Source organism: Oncorhynchus gorbuscha, linkage group LG21 (genome assembly GCF_021184085.1).
Source record: "Oncorhynchus gorbuscha isolate QuinsamMale2020 ecotype Even-year linkage group LG21, OgorEven_v1.0, whole genome shotgun sequence".
Lineage (NCBI taxonomy): Eukaryota > Metazoa > Chordata > Actinopteri > Salmoniformes > Salmonidae > Oncorhynchus > Oncorhynchus gorbuscha.
The window spans coordinates 52,566,689-52,578,268 of NC_060193.1; the positions used below are offsets into that span (position 1 = coordinate 52,566,689).

Genomic DNA, 11,580 nt, shown 5'->3' on the forward strand with positions numbered 1-11,580 from the left:
GGTGGGAGAAAAGAGAGAGAGGGGAGGAAGGGTAGAGTGGTAGAGGAGAGAAGGGGAGGCAGACTGACTACTTGGCTTGGCATACCCTCTCCAGTACACCTGGCATATTCCAGCAATCTCTCTAATTAAAAGAGTGACACAGACAGAGTGTCTCTGTGTGTAAGTCTGGTGGGAGGCCTTGCCAAGGAGAGTGGATACTCCCTGTCCCCCGCTCTGCCTGGGCTGAGATTAAAGATGTAGCCTAGCCACCATAACAGGCTGTGTATTGTTCAGGTGTACGGTAGCCAGTCAAGGAAAACGTATTGGCTATCTGATACCGCTTCCCCTCTCTCTGGGTCTCAGCTCACAAGCAGGCAGGTACACGCACACGCACAGACACATGTACATAATGTCTAGCCCTACCTTGACTTAAGAGGTTTTAAATCTGGTTTCTACATCTGGAATAGGCTCAAAACTGGTAAAACCACTAGAAACAGTACTATATAATCATGTGTTTGTTACCCAAACCGCTTTAACTATTGCATCCAGGGGTGCAACTTTCACTGGGGACGGGGGGGCAGTCTGAAATTGCATTCCCGCCCCCAAGTTTCATAATTTGAGTGTGAGACTAAACGAGAAAACCGTGTGCTTTAGGACCATGCGGACGCCTCAGAGCGGTCGGGTAGGCTGTTTGGAGTGATTATCCGACTCGAAAAAAGGTAATAAAAAAAAGTTATTGTGATGATCAGAGGCCAGTACTCCCCGGTGCTGTGAAGGCACCTGAAGCACAAGAAGAGAGGGAACAACCTTTTAAATTGTGGCCACAAGACTTTTGGTTGTAGCTAATGGGGATGAGCTAAGAAGAGGAAAATGTCAGTCAAAGCTGCAGTTGAGCTTAATGGAGGGAAGAAGCCCTAATGCAAACAGATCAACAGTCTAATGTCAAAGCCTCTATAAAGGGCCTAGTGTTTGAGGCCAGGGGTCAGTTTGATATTGGGCAGTATGTTTAGTAAAAGTAGGCTACCTGTATGTTGGCTGTAAAGGCATTGCCTATATTGGTGAAGACTTTGGTGTAGATCAGATTGGTTTCAGAGCTGAAGGGTCCTACTGCTCCTGAATCAGTCAAACCCGCATAGAAGGCCACCTTCGGTCCGTCTGTGAATACAGGAGAGAAAGTATACTTACTTAGGGCAATTCACTGAAAATACGCAGAAATTCCAATTTAGAAAAGATCTTTGCTTATTAAACCTACTTAGTTTCTAATGAGGCGTTTTTTGAAAGTGTAGAGAAATTCATAATTGAACAACACGGGAACAAGTGAAGTTTTCAGACAATGTTTCACCTGTCTTTACCTCCTCCTCCTTGCCCTTCATTTTCATTCTATGATACAATGAGGAACAATATACACTATTTACATTTCTGGTGGCCAAAGAAATGACAGATATTCATTTTGACTCAAATCTGCAGACGGCATCTTCCTTCACATTTGTACTCAACGTGTATTTCATTGTTTTCTATAAAGGCATGTTCTGTCCTATTAAATACAGTACATTACCAGTATTCTTGGTATTTAGCTCCTCCACCTTCCTCTCACTCAGTCTTGCTGCCAATGCTAGAATGATATCAGCAGAAACACTGCTTACCTCACAGTTAAAACTGAGAGACACATTACATGACCAACCCACTGTAGAACGTGAACTGATACACACGATCATATTTGCATTTTCACTCTCACTGGCAGTCAATCCAATTCAACTTTATTAATCATATTGATTCTCCCACTAATTCAAGAATAAGCTTTTCTACACTACCTGTGTTCTACACTACCTGTGTCACTGGCTTACAGTCTGGCCCCCATATTCCACAGCTCCACTCTCTGTTCAACGACCATGTCTCTCAGCTCAGCCCTGACATCAGGTGGTTTGGTCGTGCGTTTGCCTGTCGTGCCTGTAGCTTTAGTTCTTTATCTGAAATTCACTCACCATATTCTGTTCCCCTGTCCGTTGAGTGATGTCTTTCTCTCTGACCTCTCCTCTCTACTCCTGAGGCCATGTTCCACCTCTAGTGGTGTGGGGGCTGTGCTTTGGCAAAGTGGGTGGGGTTATATCCTTCCTGTTTGGCCCTGTCCGGGGGTGTCCTCGGATGGGGCCACAGTGTCTCCTGACCCCTCCTGTCTCAGCCTCCAGTATTTATGCTGCAGTAGTTTATGTGTCGGGGGGCTAGGGTCAGTTTGTTATATCTGGAGTACTTCTCCTGTCCTATTCGGTGTCCTGTGTGAATCTAAGTGTGCGTTCTCTAATTCTCTCCTTCTCTCTTTCTTTCTCTCTCTCGGAGGACCTGAGCCCTAGGACCATGCCCCAGGACTACCTGACATGATGACTCCTTGCTGTCCCTAGTCCACCTGGCCATGCTGTTGCTACAGTTTCAACTGGCCTGGGCCCTAGGACCATGTCCCAGGACTACCTGACATGACATCCTTGCTGTCCCCAGTCCACCTGGCCATGCTGCTGCTCCAGTTTCAACTGGCCTGGGCCCTAGGACCATGTCCCAGGACTACCTGACATGATGACTCCTTGCTGTCCCCAGTCCACCTGGCCATGCTGCTGCTCCAGTTTCAACTGTTCTGCCTTACTATTATTCAACCATGCTGGTCATTTATGAACATTTGAACATCTTGGCCACGTTCTGTTATAATCTCCACCCGGCACAGCCAGAAGAGGACTGGCCACCCCACATATGCTCTCTCTAATTCTCTTTTTCTTTCTCTCTCTCGGAGGACCTGAGCCCTAGGACCGTGCCCCAGGACTACCTGACATGATGGCTCCTTGCTGTCCCCAGTCCACCTGACTGTGCTGCTGCTCCAGTTTCAACTGTTCTGCCTTATTATTATTAGACCATGCTGGTCATTTATGAACATTTGAACATCTTGGTCATGTTCTGTTATAATCTCTACCCGGCACAGCCAGAAGAGGACTGGCCACCCCACATAGCCCGGTTCCTCTCTAGGTTTCTTCCTAGGTTTTGGCCTTTCTAGGGAGTTTTTCCTAGCCACCGTGCTTTTACACCTGCATTGTTTGCTGTTTGGGGTTTTAGGCTGGGTTTCTGTACAGCACTTTGAGATATCAGCTGATGTACGAACGGCTATATAAATACAATTTGATTTGATTTGATGTCCCAGACAGACAGAACACCCTCCTCTCTCCTACTGAGGAGCATTTTAATGCATGCATGCTTGATCGGTACAATAACTTGGGCAGACAACTTTGCACTATTTTTTTCCCTAATTAACGTCTTCGCTATAATAACACAGAATGACATTTAGCTGATGTTTTTATCCAAAGCAACATACAGTAGTGCACGTATACATTGTCTTATGGGTGGCCCCAGCGGGAACCAACCCACAATCGTGACATCGTAAGGGCCTTTGCTCTATCAGCTGAGACACAGAGGACCAACATAAGACATAAAAGGTGACATTCTGTACTTTGGCCTAATTTAAATAAGTTTGGAGGGCACAGTAGATATCTTCTCTGTACACTGCTCTGGGCAGGCTTTTCATCTGGACGTTAAAATACAGCCCCCTATCCCAAATCATTTTTTAAAGCAGGTCATTTCGATCAATGAGGCTACGAGACTGCTTGTTGTTATTGTCTGTCATTTGCCAGTCGCCAAGGTCATCAGATTTCAGGTTGAAAACATTGGTCCAGATAACAGAGAGGGTGCTAAGATGATAGGACCTGAAGGGGCACGGACACAGAGCCAAACCCAGAGCAGTGTACAGAGAAGATATCTACTGTGCCCTCCAAACTTATTTAAATTAGGCCAAAGTACAGAATGTCACCTTTTATGTCTTATGTTGGTCCTCTGTGTCTCAGCTGGTAGAGCAAAGGCCCTTACGATGTCACGATTGTGGGTTGGTTCCCGCTGGGGCCACCCATAAGACAATGTATACGTGCACTACTGTAAGTTGCTTTGGATAAAAACATCAGCTAAATGTCATATTCTGTGTTATTATAGCGAAGACGTTAATTAGGGAAAAAAATAGTGCAAAGTTGTCTGCCCAAGTTATTGTACCGATCGAGCATGCATGCATTAAAATGCTGAAGAGGAAACTGAGGTAAAACAAATATTGAAAAGCAGTGTGATAAAAGCTAATCAAGGCATCGGTGTCCAAAGAGCTACTTTTATTTGACCTTGATTATTTAGCCAATGAAATTGCTTCATAATAAAGCAACAACAAATAAGTTGATATCTGTCCAGATACCGGAGGGCGCTGTAGTTTATCTAACTCTAGGCCACTACCAATAAGACCATTTCCCTCTAGAGCTCCCTACTGTAGGTCCTTGGATCCATTCTGATAAACAGTCAGTCAGATACCAACACTACCAGATGGATAGTAATATTGCCTGTAAACGATTTAGTTATATGGGTGATTTCATTGGCATCTAAGGGGGCAGAGTTGTACTTGTTTTTCCCCCCCAGATGAAAATAAACAGGTTTAAGGTCTAATTAAAAGGTTAAAAAACTATAAGGAGTATGGTATTGAGGTAAAGCGTAAATTAGAATTAGAGTTTTACTTGGTGCTAATGATAGGTACATTTGGCCTTGTTGTGGACAGACTATATAATGTAACCTAATCATCCATCCCAAACCTTCTTCCCACCAATCAGAAACACTGAGCTACTGTCATGTTGAACTCATTAACACATTCATCAGGATGTCATACAGACTGTAAAACATAAATAATACAAAGTTCTGCTTTTAATGATGCATTTATTAATACGGGAGTCATTTTGGCTCCAAGAGGCCCTGACATACAGACACTTTACTAGAGACCATTACAGCATCCATGATGTTCTCACACTGTGAAGTGCAGGAAGCCACTGAAGATGTTGTGATTATTTAAGTTATCATAGAGCCGGTTGCTTGCAGGGATGCGCATGTACACCACGTCTCCCTCCTCCAGCTCTAGACTGACTCCATTAGACAGTGTCTCATAACCGCCAGCATTATATCCCTGACTATACAGGATTTTCTGTCCATTCTTATACATGCATGCATAAAAGTAAAACGAGGTCTGGACACTCATGGCAGTGAAGCTAATGTAGTAGAATCCTCTCACTGGTGCTGTGAAGACACCTGTATCAGTGGAGAGTAAAGAGGAATCAACACAAATCAACAGAATGCCATTGGCACCTGATAGCTAAACAAGACAAGTTAACTTTGTAGCTACAGTAAGTACCAGACTACTTAACCTCCTAGCCCAATGGCCATAAGAGCGACTAGCCTCAGAAGCCCAGGCTTACGAAGGAGGGTTTGGAAGGATGGCCACGCATGACTAAAGAGCGACAAATACATATCACATTTGCAAGGAGCATTCAAAAAGGGACAAATAGTTGGTTTGAAATCAGGCCAGAGATCAGTGAAAGTAGACTACCTGTAGCTGGGTTGTAGGCCTTGCCAATGTTTGAGAAGATTTTGGTGTATACCAGTGTGGTTTCAGCAGCAAAGGGTCCAACAGTTCCTGAATCAGTCAAACCAGCAGAGAAGGCCACATTTGGCCTGTCTGCGAACACAGGAAAGATAACGTACAGATTGAATAACAGACTGTACTTCTAGTATTCTCAAGTGCACAGTGAAAACTGCATTACACCCTCTGGCAAAAGATTAAACGTTGTTAATAACCCAAATCCAGATAGCTGATGTTCTGAAAGAGCTGCAAAATCTGGTCCTCTACAAATCAGCTGGGCTAGACAATCTGGACCCTCTCTTTCTAAAATGATCTGACGATATTTTTGCAACCCCTATTACTAGCCTGTTCAACCTCTCTTTCGTATCGTCTGAGATTCCCATAGATTGGAAAGCTGCCGCGGTCATCCTCCTCTTCAAAGGGGGAGACACTCTAGACCCAAACTGCTACAGACCTAGATCTATTCTACCCTGCCTTTCTAAGGTCTTTGAAAGCCAAGTTCACAAACAGATTACCGACCATTTCGAATCCCACCGTACCTTCTCTGCTATGCAACCTGGTTCCAGAGCTGGTCATGGGTGCACCTCAGCCACGCTCAAGGTCCTAAACGATATCATAACCACCATTGATAAGAGACATTACTGTGCAGCCATATTCATCGACCTGGCTAAGGCTTTCGACTCTGTCAATCACAACATTCTCATTGGCAGACTCAACAGCCTTGGTTTCTCAAATGATCGCCTCGCTTGGTTCACAAACTACTTCTCCAATAGAGTTCAGTATGCCAAATCGGAGGGCCTGTTGTCCGGACCTCTGGCAGTCTCTATGGGGGTGCCACAGGGTTCAATTCTCGGGCCGACTCTCTTCTCTGTATTCACCAATGATGTCGCTCTCGCTGCTGGTGATTCTTTTATCCACCTCTAAGCAGATGACACCATTCTGTATACATCTGGCCCTTCTTTGGACACTGTTAACTATCCTCCAGATGAGCTTCAATGCCATACAACTCTCCTTCCGTGGCCCCCAACTGCTCTTAAATGCAAGTAAAACTACATGCATGCTCTTCAACCGATCGCTGCCCGCACCTACCCGCCCGTCCAGCATCACTACTCTGAACGGTTCTGACTTAGAATATGTGGACAACTACAAATACCTAGGTATCTGGTTAGACTGCAAACTCTCCTTCCAGACTCATATTAAGCATCTCCAATCCAAAATTACATCTAGAATCGGCTTCCTATTTCACAACAAAGCATCCTTCACTCATGCTGCCAAACATACCCTCGAAAAACTGACCATCCTACCGATCCTCAATTTCGGCGATGTCATTTACAAAATAGCCTCCAACACTCTACTCAACGAACTGGATGCAGTCTATCACAGTGCCATCCGTTTGGTCACCAAAGCCTCATATACTACCCACCACTGCGACCTGTATGCTCTCGTTGTCTGACCCTCGCTTCATACTCGTCGCCAAACCCACTGGGTCCAGGTCATCTACAAGTCTCTGCTGGGTAAAGTACCCCCCTTATCTAGCATGTAGCACGGGCTCCAGCAAGTATATCTCACTGGTCACCCCCAAAGCAAATTCTTCCATTGGCCGCCTCTCCTTCCAGTTCTCTGCTGCCAATGACTGGAACAAGCTGCAAAAATCTCTGAAGCTGGAGACTCTTACCTCCCTCACTAGCTTTAAGCACCAGCTGTCAGAGCAGCTCACAGATCACTGCACCTGTACATAGCTCATCTGTAAATAGCCCATCCAATCTACCTCATCCCCATACTGTATTTATTTATTTTGCTCCTTTGCATCCCAGTATATTTACATTTACATTACATTTAAGTCATTTAGCAGACGCTCTTATCCAGAGCGACTTACAAATTGGTGCATTCACCTTATGACATCCAGTGGGACAGTCACTTAACAATAGTGCATCTAAAACTTAGGGGGGTGGGGTGAGAGGGATTACTTAACCTATCCTAGGTATTCCTTAAAGAGGTGGGGTTTCAGGTGTCTCCGGAAGGTGGTGATTGACTCCGCTGTCCTGGCGTCGTGAGGGAGTTTGTTCCACCATTGGGGGGCCAGGGCAGCGAACAGTTTTGACTGGGCTGAGCGGGAGCTGTACTTCCTCAGTGGTAGGGAGGCGAGCAGGCCAGAGGTGGATGAACGCAGTGCCCTTGTTTGGGTGTAGGGCCTGATCAGAGCCTGGAGGTACTGAGGTGCCGTTCCCCTCACAGCTCCGTAGGCAAGCACCATGGTCTTGTAGCGGATGCGAGCTTCAACTGGAAGCCAGTGGAGAGAACGGAGGAGCGGGGTGACGTGAGAGAACTTGGGAAGGTTGAACACCAGACGGGCTGCGGCGTTCTGGATGAGTTGAAGGGGTTTAATGGCACAGGCAGGGAGCCCAGCCAACAGCGAGTTGCAGTAATCCAGACGGGAGATGACAAGTGCCTGGATTAGGACCTGCGCCGCTTCCTGTGTGAGGCAGGGTCGTACTCTGCGGATGTTGTAGAGCATGAACCTACAGGAACGGGCCACCGCCTTGATGTTAGTTGAGAACGACAGGGTGTTGTCCAGGATCACGCCAAGGTTCTTGGCGCTCTGGGAGGAGCTTCTGCACATCCTACCATTCCAGTGTTTAATTGCTATATTGTAATTACTTCGCCACCATGGCCTACCTATTGCCTTACCTCTCTTATCCTACCTCATTTCCAGATGCTGTATATAGATCTTTCTACTGTATTATTGATTGTATGTTTGTTTATTCCATTTATAACTCTGTGTTGTTGTATGTATTGAACTGCTTTGCTTCATCTTGGCCAGGTCGCAGTTACAAATGAGAACTTGTTCTGAACTAGCCTACCTGGTTAAATAAATGTGACATATAAAACATTACATTTTTTTAAAAATAAAACATGTATGTATGTATGTATGTATGTATGTATGTATGTATGTATGTATGTATGTATGTATGTATGTATGTATGTATGTATGTATGTATGTATGTATGTATGTATGTATGTATGTATGTATGTATGTATGTATGTATGTATGTATGTATGTATGTATCTGTGTTGCAGAGTGAAAACAGCACAATGCTAAATGTTGGAGCAAGAGCTTTAAGTGAGATCTCAGGGAGAGTGATGTCACCATATGATAGAACTCTTCTACTGTGGCAGATGTGACATTTTTGGGAGTAGGGGGGAGCTGAATACAGACAAACTGGGAGAGACAGTAGAGAAGCTTTGTGGTGTTTGGATAGATTCAAAACTGAACAGAGCAGGCAAATCAACTGCTACATTTTCAATTGCGTGTGTGTTGTAGAGTTTAAACTGAACTGTGACATCACCCTCCTAAGATCCAAGACTCAACTGTGGCTCTCAGAGAGACAAGCTAATGTTTTGCGAGACGTGTGTATGTTTGCCGCAGATGTCAAGGCAATCCCCTGTTTTACCTGCAGTTGCCCTCTTCAGCTCCTCCACCTGGCTCTCACTAGCACTCAGTCTGGTCTCCAGGGCTGAACAATCATTACAAAGTCAGGACTACTCTTATGTATAATGCACTTTCTATGAACAGTATGGTTAAGTACAGTAGCATTTATAATATACATTATGTAAACATACCTGCAAGATACCACATATTCCATAGAATTATTACAAGGTAAAGAAATATTCAAGTATTTTTGTCATTTAGGTGAACTATCCCTTTTTAACAACCAGTAAATCACTCTTACTTAGTACCTGCATTCTCAGCCTCACTGGCTGTCACTCTGTCCCCCATGTCTGATAGTTCAGCAGCTTGGGATAAATTTATGGAAACATAAGCTATTCAAGTTTACGGAAAACAGGTGAGTAATAAGCATAATCATTCAGATAAGAAATATAGAGAATGACCTGCATTCTTTGTCTGCAGCTCCTCCACCTGGCTCTTACTGCCACTCAATCCAGCGGTCAGGTCTAGTATGATAGAAGAAATATGAAAAATCAAATCAAATTTATTTATATAGCCCTTCGTACATCAGCTGATATCTCAAAGTGCTGTACAGAAACCCAGCCTAAAACCCCAAACAGCAAGCAATGCAGGTGTAGAAGCACGGTGGCTAGAAAAAACTCCCTAGAAAGGCCAAAACCTAGGAAGAAACCTAGAGAGGAACCAGGCTATGTGGGGTGGCCAGTCCTCTTCTGACTGTGCCGGGTGGAGATAACAGAACATGGCCAAGATGTTCAAATGTTCATAAATGACCAGCATGGTCCAATAATAATAAGGCAGAACAGTTGAAACTGGAGCAGCAGCACAGTCAGGTGGACTGGGGACAGCAAGGAGTCATCATGTCAGGTCGTCCTGGGGCAGTTCATTAAATAACAGTTCATGTTGACCTTTGTTCTGATTGTGGAAAGAGGTGTCTGAAAAAAATCATAATCCCAGGACAGGAAATATGGCGGGACATTGTTGAGGCGTCATGTGCCTCTTGGCGTAATAAGGCCTAAGTACGTAAGTGCCTTACAAACTAAACTGAAAGAAACGTCCATCCAGAATGTTAAATGTTCATTATTTCCACTTTCGCTGACAATCAAATGTAACTTCAGTTGACTGTCTTTCTCCACTTCCTCCACTTTATTTTTGGTGAGCATCAGCGTCACCCTAAGATCGGTCACTGTGTTTCTCTGCTCCTTTGCCTCAGCCTCACTGGCTGTCGCTCTGACCTCCATGTTCCTCAGCTTCTCGCTCTGCTCCACCACAGTGGTTCCCAGGTTGTGCACCATGTCTCTCAGCTCCTTCATCTCAGTCCAGATGTCAGGCTAGGTGGTCATCTGTTTGTTGGTTCTCTGAAGCTTCAGTCATTTGGCTCTCCATCTGAACCTCTCTCTCCCTGCACTGTGTCCCTGTTGAGTGATGTCACTCTCTCGGACCCCTCCTCTCTCCTCCATGCCCCAGACAGACAGAACACCCTCCTCTCTCCTCCTGAGTCCATGTCCCAGACAGACAGAACACCCTCCTCTCTCCTCCTGAGTCCATGCCCCAGACAGACAGGACACCCTCCTCTCTCCTCCTGAGTCCATGTCCCAGACAGACAGAACACCCTCCTCTCTCCTCCTAAGTCCATGTCCCAGACAGACAGAACACCCTCCTCTCTCCTCCTGAGTCCATGCCCCAGACAGACAGGACACCCTCCTCTCTCCTCCTGAGTCCATGTCCCAGACAGACAGAACACCCTCCTCTCTCCTCCTGAGTCCATGCCCCAGACAGACAGAACACCCTCCTCTCTCCTCCTAAGTCCATGTCCCAGACAGACAGAACACCCTCCTCTCTCCTCCTGAGTCCATGCCCCAGACAGACAGAACAACACCAGCAGAACAACAGTACCCCTCATTCTGAAATGATACCCGTTCCGATATGATACACTTTATGAGGCTCAGACCCCTGACTCATATACACACATCTCAGTTAAGCAGTACGTGTACAAGAGACACGTCATACTCAGTGGAAAAATACTAAAGCCATAAGGATGTTCCGATAACAATTTTTTAAAATCAGAAGTTTCAACACAGCAGTTAAATCAATGTTGCGTAAGACTGTGAGAAGTCTGCAACTGCAGTGATCTCATGTCTCAGTACAGTTTGTACTTGGGTCACTTTGACATTATTTCAACTAATGATTATGGATATGATCGGGGAGGGGACGCTGATCCTAGATCTGTACCTAGGGTAACTTCATCCCAGAGTTTATGATAGGTGTGACTGGCCATTTTCAGCTCTCATCCAAGTAGGTTGGATCTAAGCATTAAGGCGAAGGTCCATCGAGCAATTTGTAAGTCGCTCTGGATAAGAGCGTCTGCTAAATGACTTAAATGCATTCTAGGCAAAGGGAAGGTTAAGGGAAGGTTAAGCCCTACTGCTTCTCCACCTTTCCAGTGTTTCATCTCTGCATTCTGTAAACACAGAAGGGGATGGAGGGGTCAAGGGACCAAGAAAGCTGATAAAGATTGAGTGCAAGGCAATAAGTTATAAATATATTACATAAGTGAACTTGCTTTGATCTGTCTAGCTACCTGGCTGTCTAGCTACCTGGCAATCAGACACTCATTGTAAATGCTTCAATGAATTACATGAGATGGTGTACAAAAACACCTAAA

At 45.1% G+C, this 11,580-nt stretch overlaps 1 pseudogene; it reads right to left on the reverse strand.

Annotated features, from left to right (window-relative positions):
* Positions 1–4,694: 4,694 nt before the first annotated feature.
* Positions 4,695–10,923, reverse strand: LOC124008040 (annotated as a pseudogene).
* Between the last annotated feature and the right edge of the window lie 657 nt (positions 10,924–11,580).